Below are 23,841 nucleotides of genomic sequence, written 5' to 3' on the forward strand. Positions count from 1 at the left end.
CAAGTGTTGTGTATTTGCGAGAGAGGTACACATGTTGATTTTCTAGAGAATGGAATGCCAAAAAGCGTGAAAAAATAAATGCTTATACACTGTTATAGGGCATAGGCTAGGGCAACTGTTTCCATCACATTTAATAACAAATGTTACATAATGTAAATTTTAAAAACTCCTTCCTAAATACGAATGTTTTTCGACGAACTAATAATAAACCGAATGACCGAAAAAAACACTTTGAACGAAATGAACATTTGATCATGCGGTACGCTGAAAATGGCTCCGATATGGTGCACACTTGTGAGTACTGTGTTGCGGTCTGTTAACCTCAGATATACACCCTAACAGCCGGGTGAATAACTAATGTAATTTAGTATACAAATGGTTGCAGTGATTGCCACGTCTATAACACAAAATCAATAAAACTCCAAATACGGCACACACTTTCGGCCGTGTACATACAAGACATTTCATGTTTATTTTATGCCAATGAAATAATAAAAGAAAACCATGTTTCTCGTTTATTTTTATTTAAGTTTATAATTTAATTATACTGCATACCATTATTATATTAAAAAAAATTTGTATGTGAGAAAAAATTACCAATAATACACTATGAACAGGGGTGTAACGAAGAATACCAAGCCAACACGTGCACATGGACCAGGGCGGTACTGAAATGGAAAATGGTGACGTCAGCATTCATACAGACAGCAAGTTAGACGCTGGTAGTAGGAGTGCATGTGTTTTGAAAATAGCTCAGTTGTGGGTATTTTCCGAAGATTTTAAATCTTGACTGTATAGACTTCATAAATGGTAATTAAACTCTTATGCTCTTTCACGATGTAGCCCTATTTACACAACTATAATGCTAACTCTTCTTATTAAGGTTAGTTAAAAGAGTCAGGTATGTCGAATCCACGTCTAGCGTTTTCAGAATTAAGGGGGGTGGCTAGCCACCATATTCACCCTCAAGATCCGCCACTCAATTGAAACAACATGATGAGTTTATACATGAATCAAGCTAGAAATGCCTATTATTATAAAAATATAAATAATTGATCTTTATTCTAACAAACCAATATTATATAGTATCATAGTATAGCATGTTAAGATATGGTTTGAAATTGTAAACATGTATGACATGTGTATGTGTGTTTTTGAAAATTTACAATCGATGTTCATTCCACAACCTATTATTATATATTTTCTCTTAATGAAGAGTTTAGAAAGAAAACAGTCATATAAAACCTGACTAGCAAGTTGAGTCGGCACGTTCAAGTCACTCGTCGACCATTGTTCTGGTGGTAGAACAAGTCTTCTCAGGGCCGTTTATACAACACATTTCTACATTGGCGTGTTGTATAAACAGAAATGGGTTCCATGAAAATGTTTTGTGAGTATAAAACAAAACACACACATAAAATAACAAACAAATTAGAAAGAATAAAGACATTAATGAACGATTCAAATGGTAATTTATGGAATTTAGTATCCATATGGGACAGAGGAGACGGCAATATACTAATAATTTGTTTACAAAACGTCAACAATTATAGGGAATGGGTCTTTAATAAACTCATACATGAGGAAAATACAACTTCAGGACTATGAACTACAGTATAAGCGTTTTCATTCATCTTTATTTTTGTTTTGGGGTGCAATACATCTTAAATATAAAACTAAGATATTGTCTCAGGGTAAAAAATAAATTATGTTTGTAAAACTTAAAAACTTACCTGTTGAATGACGTGATGAAAACAATATGAAAGACAAAAGAAAAACACATTTATTAAATATAAATCACAATAACTGTCACAGTTTTATTTTTATCATTACATTGCAAACATTCATTTTAAGAATACTAGCTATCATAAATAGGCTATTGCATAATTTATAACTTTAAAAAATGATATCCTTCTCTTTGACATAGTGTCACAAAATCAATGAAAATGTAAAAAAAATACTTATCTACACAAACTTGTGAAATATTTTAAACAAGAAATATTTCTTACAAAAAACACCATTCCACATGCAACATATTTAATTATTGTTCTTTCTTCAATAATTGATGTTTTTTTATTAAAGATGTATTTTGCACCCGAAAAAATAATTCTTAAACAATTTTTTTGAATATGCTATTTTAATGTGACATAATAGTTATCCATTTTGACCAAAAATTGGATAGAAAAAAAATGTATTTACCTAAAGAAACTGTAATTTAAAGCAAAAAATAGTCAATTTGCCTGCCAGCCAGTGGGTTTTTGGTTGAATTTAACCACATATTGTCATTTTATAAAGTAAACAAAATATTTTTTTTCCTTTTTTTTTTTCTACAAAAGTGATTAACTTTATTAAAACTACAAAATAACCTATCCAAAGTCTGAATTAATTAATCTTCATTTTTCATGTTTTTGCATAACTTTGTCAAAAGATTAACTTTGAAGTATAGATGTGCAGCCAAGCTTTTTGACGATGTTTGAGCCGCGTAGCGTAAGTTATGCACGATTTAATAAATTTCTATGTCTATTTCTATAACTTTAGAACCAATAAAAATCTTTTAATGAAACTTAATAAAATTATAATTCATATCATGGATCACATTTCTATGCAGTAAAAAAGGTGTGTTCCACACGAAATTTCGCGCGCACTGGCATTTGAAAATTTAACAAATTTATTTTTGTGTTTCATATCTTCTGTAGTAGATTTCATTCATTTTGATTAACTTTTACTGCAAAATAACGGCACACATGCACGTTAAACTTTAAAAATCGTTTGCTAAAAAATGGGTAATTTAATTCAAATTTGTTAAAAAATATACCTATTTTTAATAATTAAACTCTTCAGGATGGCTGGTGACCCCCATGATTTAAATATTATTATGGAAGCTGATGAGTTATAGATATGAATTCATGTACAATCTGTACCTACAGGACGTCACCATATGGCCACTCGAATTTTTAAAATAAATTTTTTTTTTTTCACTTTTGTATTAGTTAATCCCATTTAATAGAGGGCGCCGCGCTAATGTGTTCCCCATTTTCTTCTAGATTTTAATATGTTCTTGCTAAATTAATTTTCTTTTACATGAGTTAAAAAATGTTTTATTTTTATTACGTCATCATATAAAAAAATTAGAATAATGTGCGTTACTTATTTTTATCTATACAGTACAGTATGTTTTAATCTGTTATAGTTTTGGCTCTATGGAGCAAGCAAGTAGGATGAAAGGACAGGAGACGGTTTCAGAATGCTGTTAGAGAAGCCACGCTCTGATCAGAGTTTGCTTTGACGACGACGATAGCTCACCAGAATTAAAAGTGACCCACATGATTAAAATTTATTATGGAAGCTGTTGAATTGTAGATATGAATTCATATACAAATTCTGTCTATCTGATGTCACGACGTCATCATATGACCGAAAGAGATTTTCATCACCTTCGTAAATGTTTGTCGTGTTTGAGAGCGCTAATCTTGATTTTACGTGCTTAACATTTTTCACATTTTATGAATGTAATTATGTAGATAATTATCCTCTAAACTGTTACCTTCATGTTTCATCTTGATGATGTCATCATGTTAAAAATTGAAAAAAAAATGGGTCTCGTTATTTCTTCTATGCTACACTGTATATAATATATATACAGTGTATTTTCACAAATACTGTTATGCTTTATGACACAGCCATAGAATGGAATAATAATTGTTGGTGTTCATTTTAACGTATGTGCATGCTGCATTTCCGCGGAAAACCGAACTCGTCAAAGTGACGAGTTCAAATCTAGTTATTTTTCTCATCTTTCTGTACACTATTTTGTGTAACAATTATAGTTAAAGCCCCATTCCCTACGTTTTTTAGATCTATTTTAAGATCACAAACTATATTTAATGTAAAAATAATACTATATGGTCCTATTGCGATAACTTTTTTCGTCTTTAAACGATTAAAAATGTGAAAAATAAATCGATTCTAATAATTATAGAGGCCCGCTATAAATCCCAAAATGCATTGCGCGCGGATTGATATTTTTGTTTTTCACCTGTAATTCGCCCACTTTTCGATCGATCGTGAAGCCAAAACAAATGGAAGACTCCTAACTTTTCAGCGAAAATACCGGGTTTTCCCCAATTTGTATTAACGGAGTCTGGCAAAAATAGAAAGACAATTAATGCAGCAACTATACAACGTCAGGCTAGGTATATAGCTAGCGTACGATGTTCGTACGTTATCGATGTTTACCAGCTAGGCCTACAAAACTAAGCCTAGCTAGGCTAGGCCTAAGACCGTCCACGAGAGGTCGATCGCCGCGAGCTACTTAGGTAGTGCATTGTTTCTCACTTTTTATCATAATTTACCATAAAACGTACATTTAAGACAAGGAATGACATGGTTTAATGTTTTTAAAGTGATATATATGTATTATTTTCCAAAAAACGTCCAAAATTGCAGGGAAGGGGTCTTTAAATGTCAATGATCACAAAAATCTCACAATATCTTTCAAACAATTTAACTTAATCCTAATAAGCTTTTCAGCATGATCACTCATCCGTGACATCATTTATACACCATTTTGTGAAATCATATTATCAATCATATCTCCATAACTTGTCATAACATATCAATAAAATTCACTATGAGTAAACTTCAGGTGAAGGGTAAAAATATTAGCAAATAAAAACTTACGCGTTTCAAGGTCATGCACGTAAAATTGTGCGTTAACAATTTTAAAAGCTCAAAATTAGGTTTAAATCAATTTAGAGCATGAATAAGCTATTTGTGTGTTTAAAACAATTACTGCGCAAAAACATGTTTTTGTGCCGACGATTCTTAGAAATTGTTTGATGTTGATTCTTAATAACATCACGCCTAACTAACATAGGTCGTGTAATTTCACCATCAGCATATATAGTCCAGTAAAATATCACCTTCACCATTGCATAACGTTAGTAGTCAACGAGATTCTCACCGTAGGTTCTAAACATTATGTAAAGATCATTTATTGATGTTGCGTCGCGTAAAAGTTGGGATTTGTAGAGAAAATGAAGTTTTTATACGCAGTTTTTGCTTCCTTTCGTCGTGGTTTGTTTTCATCGAAAAATGACGTCATGGGGCATAAGTGAATGACACGCCATTGTCGACATTTGCGTTCGTATTAAAAAGTGAATTTTAAATGTACGAATATGGTATTAATTATCTGTATTACATTGTATTATTATGTATCACATATATAACAAGTCATTTTGATAAAAAATAAGTCAAATAAATATGAAAAACAAAGGAAAATTGTGATTTTTGCATGTCATCTGAAGTGACCTTCCATACAATGTGATAGCGCCCTCTATAAGTATTGATACACTCGCACTTCAAACTGCAAGCTTTTTGTTGTTATATTCATTCATTCAGAAATACAATTTAAGGAAGGAATCGAATCAAGGGCATTATTACTTGGTTTATTATATATTTATGATGTTTTCCCCAAAAATAATTACTAGTATGTACATTTTGCGAATTGTAGATGTACCGGCGGTATGAAATTAAAAAAAGCTGTTTACGCGGTCTGTAGCCTAACGATATAATAATAATTATATGTATAAAATAATTGTTACTTTTTTCTGATAAATCAGTATGAATATGTTTACTTAGCGCTGCTTTAAGCACCCTATTAAAAAGAAAAGAAACAAATTGATTTAAGCCTATTTTTTGTCACGTTTTCGGTAATTAGTTGTCGATCTTCTTCACTCTCACTATCTGATTCGTCACTGTTCTCATCATCCGAGTTAAAGGAGTCGTTCTCAGCAATCGCTCGTTCAATTCTGTTGGAAGAATCTCGCTTTCACACCACAAAGGCCCCAGCAAATCGTTATCGCCAACGCACCATCCGTTATTGTCTTGGGGTTTCGGCAACTCGTAAAATCGGTGTTAGTGCGAGCCTCCACAGATCCTGACTTGATAGTTCGATCATCGTGCGTTGTATATGTTGATGCAAGCATCTACGCGACGGTGGAAAGTTAGCTAATTTTTAAATCAATGTTTTTTTAACACTGATTATTCCGGGTTTTTTTTCTTGCATTTCCTGCGAAAAAAGTCAAATCTAAGTTCATCGGTAGGCCTATGCCTTGCTTTCGAACGGAATCCATATAATAATAACAGGCACGTGAACTATTCCAGTTCCAACATTAACTCTTCTTCTCCTTTCCAACTTTCTCCTACTTTCTTGAAAACCTCTTCAAATTTTGGATATTTTTCGACAAGTTTAATGGCCTTTAATTTTCCTTTTCCCTTGAAAGCGCTGGTCGTGCTGCACTTTGTGAACGCATGCAGCCCTAGAATGGCATTACATCGACTTGGGGTGATTTCAGTGGTGGCTAAACTGGTGAGATTGGTTATTCGTCGATTCCTGCCACTGCCTGTATCGAATAGGACTTTTGCAATAATGGACGAAACAAAATGTAACAATATAAAAAAAAAACATCGCTGTCTTATATGGATCCCGATCGAAAGCAAGGAGTACCGATGAACTTAGATTTTACTTTCTTCGCAGGAAATGCAAGGAAAAAGACGGATAATCAGTGTTAAAAAACATTGATTTAGCTAACTTTCCACCGTCGCGTAGATGCTTGCATCAACATATACGACGCACGATCGAACTATCTTGGTCATGATCTGGAAGCTCGCACTAACGCCGATTTAAGAGTTGCCGAAACCCCAAGACAATAACGGATGGTGCGTTGGCGATAACGATTTGCTGGGGCCTCTTCAAACAGAATCGGATGATGAGAACAGTGACGAATCAGATAGTGAGAGCGAAGAAGACGATTAATTACCGAAAACGTGACAAAAAGTAAGCTTAAATCAATTTGTTTCTTTTTTAAATATGGTGCTTAAAGCAGCGTTAAGTAAACATTATTATTCATACTGATCTATCAGAAAAAAGTAACAATTATTTTATACATATAATTATTATTATATCGTTAGGCTACAGACCGCATAAACAGCTTTTTTTAATTTCATACCGCCGGTACATCTACAATTCGCAAAATGTAGTAATTATTTTTGGGGAAAACATCATAAATATATAGTAAACCAAGTAATAATGCCCTTGATTCGATTCCTTCCTTAAATTGTATTTCTGAATGAATGAATTTATAACAACAAAAAGCTTGCAGTTTGAAGTGCGAGTGTATCAATACTTATAGAGGGCGCTATCACATTGTATGGAAGGTCACTTCAGATGACATGCAAAAATCACAATTTTCTTTTGTTTTTCATATTTATTTGACTTATTTTTTATCAAAATGACTTGTTATATATGCGATACATAATAATACAATGTAATACAGATAATTAATACCATATTCGTACATTTAAAATTCACTTTTTAATACGAACGCAAATGTCGACAATGGCGTGTCATTCACTTATGCCCCATGACGTCATTTTTCGATGAAAACAAACCACGACGATAGGAAGCAAAAACTGCGTATAAAAACTTCATTTTCTCCACAAATCCCAACTTTTACGCGACGCAACATATATAAATGATCTTTACATAATGTTTAGAACCTACGGTGAGAATCTCGTTGACTACTAACGTTATGCAATGGTGAAGGTGATATTTTACTGGACTAATATTTGAATATCTCACAGCTCTTCAGAATTAAAGGTGACCTTGATGATTATAATTTATTATGAAACCTGATGAAATGTAGATATGAATTAATATAAAAATTAAGCCTATCGGATGTTATGACGTTATGATATGGCCAGTTGAAGTTAAAAAGAAATTTTAGTAGTAGTTTTTCTTCTACATGCCAAATTTTCTTCCAAATCTTATATTTATTATTCTTTCGAAATTGTCATCTTCAAGTTTATTTTGATAATTTCATCTTACCAAAAAATTGGAACATGATATGTGTCCCATAATTTCACCTATGCTACACTGTATATAGGTATACAGTGTATATATTCTATAGTCATATAATAGGCACAACTCAAGACTATACTATGCATCAGGTCATTCGTATGTTAACGTACGTGTATGTTTAAAAAAATGTAATGATTGTCAGTAAAATTATAAAAATGATCACCTATAATTCATGAAAGTGACGAATTAAATTCTAGTTTTCAATTATTTTTGTTTAACAATCAGTAGTAAACATTTTATGTAACATAAATGTAGTCTGAAATGAATACATTCCTAAACTAAACTATTATAGTACTGTACATATTCCGGAATAGATGTGTTACTCCCTAAGGCCGTAGTGACCCACATTCCAGTAAACAAAAATTCTAATTTCCCAGCCGCTGACAAACATACTCACTAATCAAACAATTCTTCATCTATACACACCATTCGCCAAAAATATTTAACATGAAGGAAGGATTGTTTTGACAATGATAAATTGACAGCAAAAACAAAAACAGTGTTTATTGAACAGGGCTTACTGTCTGCATTTATCCAGGGGCGGTCACAGGACTATTTTAAGGGGGTTGCCCAAGAGTCCTCAGAGGGCCGTAGTGAGTTTTGCGCCATAGCCCCCCCCCCCCCTCCCATGTTAAATGACACCCCAAGATGGCCGCAAATAGTACTCTCACATGAAAAATTCACAATAGAAATGACACTCTATATCGGGCTACAGTACCAAACAGATCGTATCACGCCTGTTTTTTCCGCCGGTGAAACACAAGCAATAAACAATAGGATAACATTATTTGCGTTCAATGCGAATGTTTAGAGGAGGTCCCCCGACAAAGGTCATCATTTTTATTACAGAACTTTTAATATTCCTGCCAAATATTTTTTGCTTGTTTGGGTAGAGAGGGTTGTAAATCAAAATCATAGACTTTGACCTGATTTACCCTGCGTACTCCGAACCTGACTATGTGATGTGCTATATTTCTCCAGTATTCTTGCTCGGTGTTGTTGCGTGAAATAAAAAGTAATGGATTCCCGGCCCGCAACCTACACAACGTAACGCAAATACTTAGAAATTTGACCATTCACAAGGGATTAATTATTCGAACTGTGTCAACTCGCTTGTGTTGCATCTAAGTCTTTAGTGGGGGAACCAAGTGCATAGATGAAATCAAATCTGCCCGGATTGCTTGTCAACGTTAGTTGCCATGGACTTCGACCTGGTTCACAACCCCCCACAATCCATCCCCCCTACCCCGCATACTTGTTATATATGTTTTATCTGTTTTTGCGTTGTTGTGTGAAATCAAACTGCCTGTAGCGATGTTCGCAGCACTGTTGCGTTGACTGTTCCTAATTGTGATTATGCAATACAGCACTTTGCATCGATACGTCGTTGATAACAAGTTTATAAAATTGCAATTTGACGATTCGTTGTGAAGGGAACGGACGATGTGACCCCCCCCCCTCCCCCCACTGGCTGGGCCCCTGATTATGCCTAATCTTTCTATGGCAGCGGCTCTTGTATCCATCTTCCAATTGTGTTTACAGTTGAATCATAGAGAATTGTAAAATTTAGAATATTAGTTTCACAATTACTGTGAATTATTCATGACACTTCTAGACTATGTATGTATGTCAATAATGAATGTATTATTTTGCTTTTGGAAGGTCATTCTATCTTTATTTTATAATAATGTATTAGTTTTAGTTTTGAATAAAAAAGTATTATGTTTCAAAAATCATAATCACTCAATATTCAAAACAATGTTTTGTTCAACATCTAGCATTAGGGCCTGTTTCTGCTGCCACATAAATACTGGTAATTTACCCAAATTTAAGGAAAGTATGGGATAGGACTTGTTGTTGAAACAAGTTAATAAAAAAACAAAAAGAGATTGTGCAACAACATTACCAAAAAAATAACAAAATCTAATTCGGGCAAGGAAGGAATAACTTGTCCACCATTTTAAGGAATTGAAAGGCAGGTTGGGTAAAAAAGATTAATTTTAAAGGCCAGGTGCGAGCAAAAAATTTCTATTGATCATACATTCCAATAATTATCGATCTATAGTTTCCCCTATGTTTCATAATTTTTGGGATTTTATTTCTGTTACACGAGTTTGTTGAAAATAAGCACTTTCTTATCAGTGGGGGGATAGTTCAAATTACACAGTAAAATCTCTATTCGTTTGTACACACATTTTGTAAATAGAGAGGCATTTTAAAAAGCTATGAAAAATAAACGGTGTGGTAAAAAATGTTATCAGATGACTAAATATAGGTAATATAACTTGAATATTACATTTTCATAAATATATGCTATAGCAAAAATTATCCACCGTCATTATCCATCTTTTTTCACCGTCTAGGGAGTCACCAGACATGTTATTACATTAGGTTAACTACCTAACTACTGAAAAAAGTCTTCTTTTTTTTTGCCAAATTTTGTATTTGACCATATTAAGTGAAATTCATGTTTTTTCGTCTCGATTTCTGTTACAAATATTTGATTTATGTACAATTAACCAAATATTAGATTTAAAATTCATGCCTGTACTTGAGCTTTAACATGACCACCCAAGATAGTACTTCTACCAGAAACGGGGTACATAAAATACCATATAAAATATACTGTATTTTATACCGTATTTTGAGGATATACAGCAGAAACAGGCCCTTAAAGGATTTGTTATTACGTATGGCAATATTATTATTTAGATTAAAATTGAAATGTTGTGGGTTATGCACCCTGCACACAAAATTCAGAGACAATTATGTTACTAATTTTTTGAACAGGAACTTGCGACTGTTCCTTTAAAGTACTCATCATGACATCAGCTTTAACGCATCTGCAATCCTCATCACCATTATGAATGCATCAAGAAGTTCTCTGCCTGCTAACATTAATCAGGTCTTCATCATAATCTATGTGTCTACCATTAAACGTACGAATATATACTTATTTACATTTAAATCTAATGGCTATCTGCAAATAAACCTTCTAAATATAATACATAAAACAACTAAATGAGGAAAGTCCTTGGAATAAAATAACCTAGAACTAGACAAAAAAGAATTCTCAACAAAATGACTTAATAAAGCACTTGTTTTATTTGTACTGTGAGTGTCAATTAATATTTACTAGAGTAGTTGCATTTCCTTTCATAGGGGGAAAACGAAAAAATTAATACGCCAAAATGAACAATAATTTGATCTGAAAAAAATATAGCCGTGGAAAATCTTTTCTGCTCATGTCAACAAAAGTCATCTGATATTGTTTGTTTGTTTTTTTATCTTTATACTGGGTAACCTCTTCAGTCAAAGACTGATCTCCCAGAGGGCCCAGTTGGTGATCAGTGGCTGTGATGTACTAATACACCGGGGTAACCCCCTACTCGTCTCGAAAGATGTACTAGGTTCTTTAAAGTGCACACGAGCAAGATGTGTACACTGGACCTACGGTTTATAGTCCTTATCCGAGAAAACTCGTTCTACCACCAGAACCATAGAGTGAGTGAGCCTCGAACCCCTGCCGATGTTATGGCTACGTAATTACGGTTCCACTGTCTTAACCGCTCGGCCACTCACTCACTATCATTAGCTAGACTGGATTTACTAAACTACTGCAGTTTTCAGAATGTGTAAAACAATCTGAGTTGATGATCCAGCCAGCTCTTTCCCTTAATACATGTTCTATTGTAACTCATTTCTGAATTCAATATCTAATATGCATTGAAACAAAAAATTATCAATTCCAGTAAAACGTGTATTGTACATTCAGTTTCACAAATGGGTTGTGACATCGATGAAACAATCTACAAACGAATAAAAAGTTTTAAAAATTGATTTCTGACTTAAAATTGATTTGTATCGACAGGGAGCCTAAAAATCAATAAATTAGTGGAGGCTATGTAAACTAGACATAACTAAAGAAATACAAAATAAAAATTGCAATAAAATCATAACATCCGTTCATCGCAATCATACAGAAACAATTGTATTGATTTAAAAAGTTGGTCAGGTAAATTGATGTGAGTGCTTTAAGAAAAAACCCTGCACTGATCCTTCTGCTGAAATTTATATAGAGTCTGATGCTTAACAAGTATATTCTTTGGCATTATATCTGAAAACTAATCATCTTAAAGTGTCTTTTTTTTTTGTGGCTAGCATTTTATTTTTCGTTTTATTCAATTTTTGTCTATAATCATACTTAAATATGTTTGTTTGTAATTTCAATTAACCCCTGTCCTTATGATACTTATTCACTTTTATATCTTGTTTTTAATCTCTTTAGAAATTGCAAATATATTTAAATGTGAGTTTTATATTTGTTTTATGGGCAAATATTCCACAGTATTTTTTTGTTACAGACGGGACATTTTTGAGAATATAATTAGACATATCTTAGAAATAAAAAAGAATACAAGATTCACAGTAGAATAAATGTATACATACATATATGGCGAATGTTAATTATGAAAGTCAAGACTGTACAAAAACCAGACAGGACAGCAAATGGACACGACTTTTGAGAAGGTTTACAAATTGTAATATTTCTCCTAATTTAAAAGAGATTTTAAAATTTGTTTTGTATTATTATGTTACCGGATAGTTATTTTAGATGACTGAATATTAATTATTAAATTTTAACTGCAAATTTATTATTAAATATAATTTATATGTCGTTACAGATGTGATATTTCTAACGTCACGGACGGGACACGTTTGCAAAAATACAAATTTTGTAACTTGTTTATTATAGTATATTGTAATTTAATATCTTAAGAGTTGAAAATTTAGATTTAAAAAAAAACATTTAAAAAAAGATTTTCGAGCTATTCATTCAATAAAGACAAGTGACGACAAAACCCAACCGAACTCAGAAGTTAAAATTATGAATTTTGAAATGCAAGTATGAAATTAGTAAATAAATAAATAATTTAAATAAAATACTTGATTATGAACAATTTGAACTTACTGTTAAAAAGTAACTATATTTAGGGGGAAATATGTTAACAAGATGCATGGTTTATGAAATAAAAAGGATTAAAATGATATGTCCCATCCGTAACAAAAATGTCTGACCCGTTCCTACAAAAACAAAATTTTAAATTGTGCTATCAATACTTTTAACTGAAATGTAAAAAACACCCCAATACCACTATTAAATTTTGCGGACGGGACAATTATGAAATGTATATATGAAATTTAATAAACGAAATATGTGTTATAAAATGATTGACTATGTACAATAGGGACATAGAGTAACTATATCTGGAAAAAAAGATTAGGATTTAAATTATGTCCCGTCTGTAACAAAAATGTCCCGTTTGTAACAATATATTTTTGAAATATATTTTCATCAAAATATAAATTTTCATAAAAGGTGTTCATAATCTAATGAGATATAGTCCTCAGGAGAAAATGAAATATCAAGATTTTTGCACACAGGACATTTATGTATTTGAAATGGATGCAAGAAATTATTAAACAATTTCACAACCAAGAGTTATATCAAAATCATTGGAAGTACACACCTAATTGGTGACAGTGGCTTAAGGCTTGTGCACACTGAATAATCACATGTGAAGCGACACACATCAAATCGAAGCGAGATGCGTGAAGCTTTAAAAAGTTAGAACATCGCGAGTGTCGCGATCCGAGTATGTTCCGATTGGAAGCAAAGCGTCACACATCAATTTCGCAAGTTCCGGTTTGATCTGGGCGTGGCTAGTAGGCCTGGGCCTAGAGGCAAAATAAGAAGCTAGGTAGGCCTAGGTAGGCTAGGCCTGGGTATTTACAAATCTATTTCAAATACACTTGTATTTTGTAATAGACACATCCCTGAAAAGGCATTTCTTTGGTTTGGTGATTTTTATATTCAAGTGCCCCTTTTGTCATAAAAAGACGAGATACTCGTGAATTATGGCCACAAAATTGACGTCGCTAACACAAAATCCATGTTGAACAAATTATTTTCATCTTCATCTGACTGATGACATCACACATAGCCCTACGATTCTTGTGATTTGATTGGTCAAATCGAATTTGCAATCGAAAATGAAAAAGTTGCCCATGAAGCAACTCTAGCTAATTCACTTGTGGAGCCTTCGCTAGTTCCGAATTCACAAGTTCGATTTGATGTTCACACTGAAATCGTCCGTCTCGACAAAATTTGCGTGTAAATTGTTCAGTGTGCACCTGACAGCTAGTGAAGTCCTATGATTTTATATTTTCTTCTTGCATCGTGTTTGTTTAATTTGTTGATTTGTATCATATTTTGTAAAATGTATCTTTTGCCTGAATAATAATAATAATAATAAATTAATTTGTTTCAACCCACGGATCAAATACTGTGGAATGCTCCTTATAACACTCGGAAAATTGAACATTTATGAAAACTTATATATTTTCTTTTAATAGATGGTTATGAGATTGTTGGCATAATTGCACATAAAATTAAAATGTCCTACGCTAACGTCACATTAAGCGCCACATTTACTAGATGACTTCTGCCGTGTATAATCTAAAGTATTGATTGTATTTCCTTAAGTTGCTAAAGGCTTAGTATAGGAGAATATTTATCTCTGAAAATTCCTGAGCCATAAAATGCATGCATCAATGAGCAGAATGTTTAATCAAGCATAGAGCAGCACCGATTTAACCACTTATGAGTCCGAAGCTGAAAGCACTGCTATCGTTTCCCTTCCACACGATTGCTCTTAACTGTTAAGATCCACAACACCCTAAGATACATCAAGCAAATCATATGTGAAATAAAGCAAAGACAATTTTCCACTATCAGTGGATTTTTCACAAATTGCATATTTTTGTCAAATATTTGCTTGAATCTGGGTCATCAATGGCAGAAAATTAGATTTCATATTTATCTATCAATTTGATACTCATCAGAAGTATAGCAGATTAACACTTGCAAATAATATACTGTACTTTGGTTTCTCTTGCAGGCAAAATAAGGCAAAATAAAAAAAATACACTTGTTAAAGATGTATTTTTTTAAGCTGTTAAATATTTTAGACATAGGAACCTTTTTTTAACTTGAAAAGGTCATCATATTCAAACAATTGAATAAACGTGTGTGGTGTAAAATAAAAACTATGCTGTTCATACAATCGTAGTGCAGTCTACTGTAAACTAAGTGGCCTAATAAATAGCATGTGCATGTTAAGATGCGTTGCGCGATAGCCTAACTCGTCACCGTGACGAGTTCAAATCTAGTATTGTTTTAGAATAGAGAATGCCTATTATATGCCAAATAGAGAATTTGGCATAGAATTTTCCTATAAAACTCTTTTTTAGTAGTTAGAGAGTTTAACTTGTGTACTTTAATACTATATCTGGCGACTCCCTAGAAAGTGAAATAAAGTTGGTGGGTAATATGGTGGATCATTTTTCTATAGCATGAACAATTCTGAAGTTGAATAAAAACTATCTATATATAAATTTATGTAAGGGCAAATCGCGCATAACTTCTAGAATTGTAACTTAATGATATAGAAAGAAAGAATTTTTAACACATAAAAAACCAGTATACTAATCAAATTAGTAATTTAATATTTACGATTAAAACAAATTTATATTAAATGATTTGCCTTGAAAAGGGATGTTTTCAGAATGTGGTACACACTGTCTGTTGTTGTTGATTCCAGAACATTAATTGCTGAATCTTGGTACACAATTAAAAAATAGATATATATGTATTGATGATGCTTCTATTGATATTTATAGGTTAAAGACCTTTAAAAAAGCGCTTCCTATCTGGGGTGTGTATCATGTGTTTTAACTGGTGTCATCATCATCTGCAATAGAATATAATACCCCTTTTACACCGGCAGTAAAATGGCATCAAGTCAACCCGGGACGCACTCGGGATGAACCTGTGTTTGCGGTGTAAAACGCTTATCAGCGTATCTTAAACCGCTCACTATAGTATTTAATTTACATACAATTAAGATAAGATTTACTTTGTTTATTTAATAAATAAAACTTATGGTTATTTGTTATTCTTTTTTATTTCAAGATATTATTCTTCACGAGTAGACTAAAGTTTTGTGTGTATTGCCAGAAAAACAAAATTGTAGGAGCTATAATGAGCAGACCGTTACTAGGGTGTCTCTTCATGCGTAAGAGGGCGATATTTCTATTGATCTATAACATCAGGTTTGTATGCTAGTGTGTTTTTCTAATTTCTCTGGAATTGTTGACAGTATCTATTTTAAAAGTTAATACAGTGCCCTTGCAGCTTTCCTTATGAAGCCACATTAAAATTTAAAAAAAAAATTATATATACAGTATATTTCAAATGATAAGAATTATATTGTTTTTTTGGTGTTCAAATGACTAGTAAACAAACATGCAGTGAACTCATCAGTAAACTACAGTTTTTTAAACTTATTAAAACACATTAAAACAGCCAGATAACAATGAGGCGGGGCAAAAGAGGCACAGCACGAAAAATGAGTATAAAAAAGTGGTATCAAGATCTGGCTTATGCATTATGTCACACTTCAATAGCATGTTGTCAAAAGCACTTATTACTACCAAACTGAATATTAACATTTAGACCTGAGGAACTTGACTTTAACCTTTCTGTATATTTAAATATCATTAAATAAATATTTATTGAAGCTCTAACAAACATTCCAATCCTAACACAAAGTACTTTCTAATTTAGTGATTCTATGCTACCGTACTTTAAAGTGGAGGTGTAATTAGGGCTTTTCTTTCTGTTATTTACTTCAATATATATGTTATTATGTATAAACAAAAAAACAGTTTATATTAGAAATCAGAAAAATAAAAAATTTGAAGATATCAAAGAAACGCTATATATGTTTTTTTTTAGTAGTTAGGTAGTTCTCCTTACTCTAGATCACTTACGACAAATTAATATTTAAAAGATTTAGCAAAGCATAGACAAAAGTTCACTGCTTTCTGTCAGACCTATGCCAATATCTGTATTTGAGCCTGGGGTCTATCAGCACTGATTACGCTTTTCAATCAAACAACAGAATTGGTTTGCAAAAAATCTGTGTGATATCTGTTGAATTTTGTAATGAAATGCATTTCAATTTGGGCTTAGAGTGGAAGCTATCTATTGCATTTTGAATGTAATTCTATCCGATTGCATGGCCAAAGGCAAAGTACAGTACTGTACCTGTATATATTATTCTGTATTGCAAAAAGTGTGTTATAAAACAAATAATTAATGTTTTGTATTCGTTGAATGGAGAGAATATTTCATTCATTGAAAATAGCCTTAAAATAGTATTTTTTGTATTCTTTTTTTCTTATTGATTACAATAATGTATACGTTAATTTCAAAATTATTTATCACAGAATTATGTCTTTGCATCACATTTGTACAAAACAACATAATGGTTAAAAGTTATTCACTACCGTCATTAATTCAAATTTTAATTCAAAATCAATTTACTATCAATTTAAAAAAAAACTACCTTTTATTTATCGACAAAGATGAATAAACTAAAGTTCAATGAAGGTCATAGTTCACAATCATTGATCATCCCTATCATCGTATCAATACAATTAATCAACTTGTAGAAAACAGTAGTAGTTGGATCAATATGTACTGTCAGTTTCATTCAAATCCAAAGGAGATAAATGTCAAAATTTGATGATTTATCAAATCAAAATTTAATTTTAACCTTAAAAGCAAGAAGCAGCAAATAACAAGTTTCGTTCACAAATAACAAAACTCGACAATCTGAAAAAATAACATTACTGTAGTTATACACTGCTAAAACAAATATCAATATACATTACCATATAAAAATTGGAGACAAATTGGAGAATTCGATCTATTTCCTCATTTTTCAATGAGACTTTATATTACATATTCATAAAATACATCAGGATGACTGGCAAATATGATAGTACATGGGTGGTGGTAAATGCATGTATTTTATAATAAAATTATATTTTTATGCATTTTTAAAAGGGGAACGGGAAGACATTAATAGTTTCGTTATTATTGTATCCATAAATTTGTTAAAGATAATATGTAGTTTACAGATTAATAACGGTAACTTTACCTAATGTCGCACTTAATTTCACACAGTTATTTTTATCATAATTTTACCAAAATTTAACCATTATGTAAAAAAAAACAATTGACTCGCATGGTGAATGTCATGTGTTAACACCTGAGTCACATGGTGAATGTCATGTGATTGACTCGCATGGTGAATGTCATGTGTTAACACCTGAGTCGCACATTTGTATTTGATCATATTGTACAGTAGTTATTAAGGACCTGAGCAGCATTCCTCTCACGATTCTGCAATCATTGACAAATGTTTAAGCATTTTGATGTTTTGCAGGAATAATCAACATCCTCCAGACCAACTTGTTGGAAACATTTAAATATGGCAATAGAAGAGGAATGCACATGTGTAATGTGCAGTTAAAACTAATATATGTACGATATTTTGGGCAACTTTAATTAGTTTTACTGTGGAACTAGAATGGTTAAAAAATAAATAAAAATCACATTTGTTGAAATACTATTTTACCCTTACAAAAAGATGTTATTTTAAAATGTTGACATTTTAAAAATAGAAAACAAATTAAGGTAAAAAAATGTTTTTAGAAATCCAAATAAAATACAGTACAACATTTTAAAAACAACATTTTAAAAAATGGTAATGTCATAAAGAAATAATAAATGGTACATTGAATAAACTAAATTCAAATTGATAAATACTATTTTATTTTCTTAAGTTAAATTATAATACGTTAACCAAATATTACTGTACCGTGGTTTAATATAAATTGTTCTACAAAAATAACTAAAATAGTATAGTCTTAAATTGTTGATATATTTATCTATGAAAAATGAGCATTTTTGCATTTGGCAGAAATTCAAATAAATAAATATTCTGCGTATTTGAGATTACGGTAGAGCAAATTTAATGAAAATCAACTTGTACAAGTTTTACAGGAACAGCTTTATAAAAATTACCATATTAAGCATTTTTGAGTAGACATAATTAAGCCTAAACAGTTTACTCAATTCTAACAGTGACTGGCTTTTGAAATTTATAATACAGTATATACAAATTTTAATTAAACTACAACAAATAATAAAAATAAATGAAAAGTAAAAATATCTTTTAAACAGGAATAATGCTATATTTAGATTAATACAGAATTTTAACAAGAAAAACAGAACTGTAAACTTGATTATACATGTGTACAAACAAACTAGCTTTGTTACATTCAGCCAGATAAATGATAATTACTAAACTAATATATCAAATATCCAGAAAAATATAAGGCCAGGAAGATACATTAATGTTTTATATAATCATATTTATGTTATCAACGTCTAAAATGCACTCAAGTGCAAAAGGTAAAATGCAGCAAGCAGAACATAATTTATATGAATAACAGAAGACAGGCAATATAACCTGATAACTATGTATTCAAATTATACATCTTTTTAGTTTTAGAAACTGTATAAGTAAGAGCAATACACAATTATAATTTATTATTTATGCCACCCTACAATTTTTTTCACAAGCAATTATGACATGTTTTGTGAACATTTTATTTGTTATTTTAAAAAAAAAATTGAAAAAAAAAATCATAATCGGTACATTCTTTTGTATTTTACATAATATAGTTTTAATTTTTACATGGGATACATTAAACTATTTAAATGACTATATACTAATTCTAGTCTTAAATTAGCCTTTGTCTAAAATGCATGTGATTTCATAGTTTGTTGTAAATGAAAGAAAGTATGTTTCTCTCCTCATATCAAGAATCACAAGTGAATTTATAGGTTTTCAGTACAAAATCTGAGCCACTTTGACCGATTACATGATCCCTCTAGCGAATAAGCTTAAGAAAAACAAGATTGAATCACAAACATATTATTATCAGGTCATAAGTGCTGTAATCTTTTTCTGTTCACATTTTCTAGCGTACGTGCACATGGCATTGTGCGGATAACTATCTAGTCAAATCTAATTAAAATTATTGTTAAGAGTAATACAATTACAGGTGCCCTGGTAATTGGAGACGGGTTACACCATAATATATTATTTAGAGTTTTAAATTTAATGTTATTAACAATACAACTACTGGTGCCTTGGGTATTGGAGACGGTCACATCAAGTTATTGTTCATAAGGTTAGATACATTGACCACTTGGGAGTCACCAATTTGCTTTAAGGTAACTGTTTTGTGTTTTTATCGTTTTTTGTTTGTGCATTTAGAAAGATTGTCATATTTTTTAGACAATCTATGGGTGACAAGATTCCTTTTGTTGCATACTGTGACATTAGACCTTCGATCCAAATTATTCACATCTGTGATTCTCATGATTACGTTTAAATATGTTTAATTGAAAGTGATTAAATTTAAAAAAAACAGGAAAAATATATCAACATTTTCCAATAGTGTTTTTTAATACATTACACTTTTTCAGTAACTTGGTTATTAGTTTACAAGAATACTGTATGTCTCAAAATGTGTTGCACTTGGCAACGAACGTGTTTTGTTCATCGGTGAACGTGTTGGTGTAGTTTTTCCCCTTTTGTAAATTATAGTGTCGAAAAATGGCAAATCAATTTTATATACACAATTAATGCAATTTTGTTTTGGCCAAAAGTATTATTAAATGTAACATTATGATTTTGCAGTGTACAATAGTATAAACTAGGCCTAGCTAGGGCGTCTACTCAGCCTAGCTAGGCTTGAATTCATACTGTATGTCTAGGCCTAAAAAAAGTTTGAAACGGCATGGTTGTTCCGCACCTCTTTTATCGTTCGTGGGTGTTCTTGCACGTTCTTGCACATTAGGAATTGTGAAACACAAAATCCTCTACAAAACTAGACTGGTATTGCTCACATCACAGAATAGTTAAATTATATAGAAGCTTAGGCTTGACTGAAGAGAAATTATTCAGGCACCATCATCTGTAGGATGATGCCGAGTGCCAGAACAAACCGATTTCGCTGCCATAAGGCTATCAGCCTAGCCTTGGCCAAGTAGTAATTGGTACATACCTAGTAGGCCTAGGCCTAGCTTTTATGAATTACATAGGGTTTCACGAAACCTAAGATCATTAAAGCTAAGACCCACCTAAGATCATTAAAGCTAAGACCCCCTAAGACCTATGATCACGAAACCTAAGACCCAAGACCTAAGATTACAAATTCTAAGATATACGACAGTAAAAAAAAAACACATTTGAAGATTTTTTCGCGATGCGGCTTTAGCCAGCTATATTCCCAGAGGACTATTCATTCAGAAGCTATATCAAGCGGAAGTTATAGTTCTAGAGACTGACAGTTTTGGAACTTTGTAAACTCGGCAGGGTCATGCTCAAATTAAAAACCTCAAGGCATGTCTGGGAGAACTATGAAAACATTTGCTGATAATACAGTATTATTAAGATACATGTAGACAGTAATCTGTAAAATCTTTTTAAATAAATAATGACTATGTTCTAATTGCTGTCAACCTAGGCCAGTATTATAATTCACTGTCAAATCAGTCAAATCAAAACTTTACTTTGGCTGTCAACCTATAGGCAAGTATTTACAATGACTCCCATTTGACTGTCAATCTAGGCTAATGTTATAACAATTCCTCATCAGAATAATCATTGAATTATGATCAAAACAGTCCATAGTAAAGTTTTGTTTCATAATAGGATACAATTTGTTCACACTTGAACTTGGTTTGGTGGGTACTGTTTGGTTTTCATTATTATTACATTTTTATTATTATTGTTGTAAATTGTATAGTTAGCTTTGTAATGTGATTTTAGTAAATGTTGATGTAGAACGCACCTTCATTAATATCGAAGTGTGCAACTGTTACAAAAGTGTATGTTGAAATAAATAATTATCATTATTAATATTATTATAAGGTGTATTGTCCCCCAAAAAAAATGAAGATTAAATAAGTCCATTCCCTACGTTTTTTAGATCTAATTTAAGGTCACAAACTACATTTAATGTAAAAATAAATAATATACGGTCCTATTGAGATAACTTTTTTCATCTTGAAATAGTTAAAAATGTGAAAAATAAGGTGATTCTAATCATTTTAGCGGCCCGCTATAAATCCCAACTTGTATTGCACGTGGATTGATTTTTTTGTTTTTCTTCTGTAATTCACCCAGTTTATCTTAGAAAAACAGTACATGTATGTATTACAAGAGAGTATAGATATATATCACAGGAAAATGTTGCGAAACATGATAGATATTAAATTAACAGATAGAGTGTGTAACACGAAAATATACGAGATAACAAAACAAGAAGAATGGAGTAAAAGAATTAAACGAAGGAGACTAAAATGGTATGGACACATAATTAGATTACCGGAAGATACCCCAATCAAACAAACAATGAAGGAAACTAACAGGAAAGTAAAACGACCCGTAGGAAGACCAAGAAATAACTGGATGAATCAAATAAAGAAAGACTTACAAGGACTAGTAGACACTAACTAAGGGAGTGAGTGGCCGAGCGGTTAAGACAGTGGAACCGTAATTACGTAGCCATAACATCGGCAGGGGTTCGAGGCTCACTCACTCCATGGTTCTGGTGGTAGAACGAGTCTTCTCGGATAAGGACTATAAACCGTAGGTCCAGTGTACACATCTAGCTCGTGTGCACTTTAAAGAACCTAGTACATCTTTCGAGACGAGTAGGGGGTTACCCCGGTGTATTAGTACATTACAGCCACTGATCACCAACTGGGCCCTCTGGGAGACCAGTCTTTGACTGAAGAGGTTACCCAGTATAAATATATATTCAATCAATCTAACACAATAACAAACCATCCTGCCATAAACAGACAAAAATGGAAACAAATTGTGGAAAGCGTAATGTCGGAAGACGGAAAACGTTAGCAACTAACTATGTATTACATAATTTATGCTCTTTTACAATGGCTATATTGGAAAAAAAAATTGCATTTTGGCAAGCACTTTGTTATTAAATAATAACAAATATCATAGCATTAATTATTTTAATTTATAGCTTGGAACAAAAATAATTTGTGTTCGAAAATTAAATATAAATGCTTATGATGATCATGTTAAATTCTTTTTTTATTGTAGCAATATTGTTCTACATTTATGAATCTTACAGTTTAAACAGTGCATTAGCTTTATTCTTTCATTGATATTTAACGATAGATCTATTGTTCCATGTTGTTGATTAATATTCAAATGTCAACATGTTTTTTTGGCATCTGTAAATTATGAATAATACATGATGCAATTACACATTGTAAATGTTTCTTTTGTGTATTTTTTGTCCCTAAAAGTGAAATTCAAACTAGTAATTACCAGTAATCTTCATAATATAAACTATAATCTATGCATAGCCCACGTAGAGTAATTTCCATTGTGAACCATATGGTAACTTATTGTTCGCTGATGGACAAACTGAAATGATTGCCTTAAATTCTGATTCAATGACTGTGGCATTTAGAAATAGGACTAACTTACTGACATTTATGTCATAAATAAATTGATTTTTAAAGTGATAATAAAATCATCATCATCATTTCTCAAGGCCTCTTATCAGAGAGAACAACATGCGAGGAAAGGTTTAATTAATTAGTTTAATTATTGGACAGGGATGTTCCAACAAAAACACTTTTGCTTTGATAGGAAATTTTTTTTAACAGCTAAGTTTAGGTATGAAATAAACTGATAAAAATAAATGGTAATGATTATTCAAATTCTAACTGTAGTTCAAAACCAATAAATAAATATTAGGCAGCTTATCATACACAGTATCTTTTAAATGTGTTTTAATTGGTTATTTATTATTGTGTATATTAATTAGAATATTATATTCTGACTACTACTATTGCTGAATGAGCTTCAATGGTGTAGGTTGAGGTTTCT

At 31.7% G+C, this 23,841-nt stretch overlaps 1 protein-coding gene across 3 annotated transcripts in view; it reads right to left on the reverse strand.

Annotated features, from left to right (window-relative positions):
- The window catches only part of LOC140063598 (RNA-binding motif, single-stranded-interacting protein 3-like), a 199,200-nt gene that overhangs the window by 82,792 nt on the left and 92,567 nt on the right, over positions 1–23,841 (reverse strand). The gene's annotated exons all lie outside the window — the stretch shown is intronic.

The sequence above is a fragment of the Antedon mediterranea genome, chromosome 1 (genome assembly GCF_964355755.1).
Source record: "Antedon mediterranea chromosome 1, ecAntMedi1.1, whole genome shotgun sequence".
NCBI classification, from domain to species: domain Eukaryota; kingdom Metazoa; phylum Echinodermata; class Crinoidea; order Comatulida; family Antedonidae; genus Antedon; species Antedon mediterranea.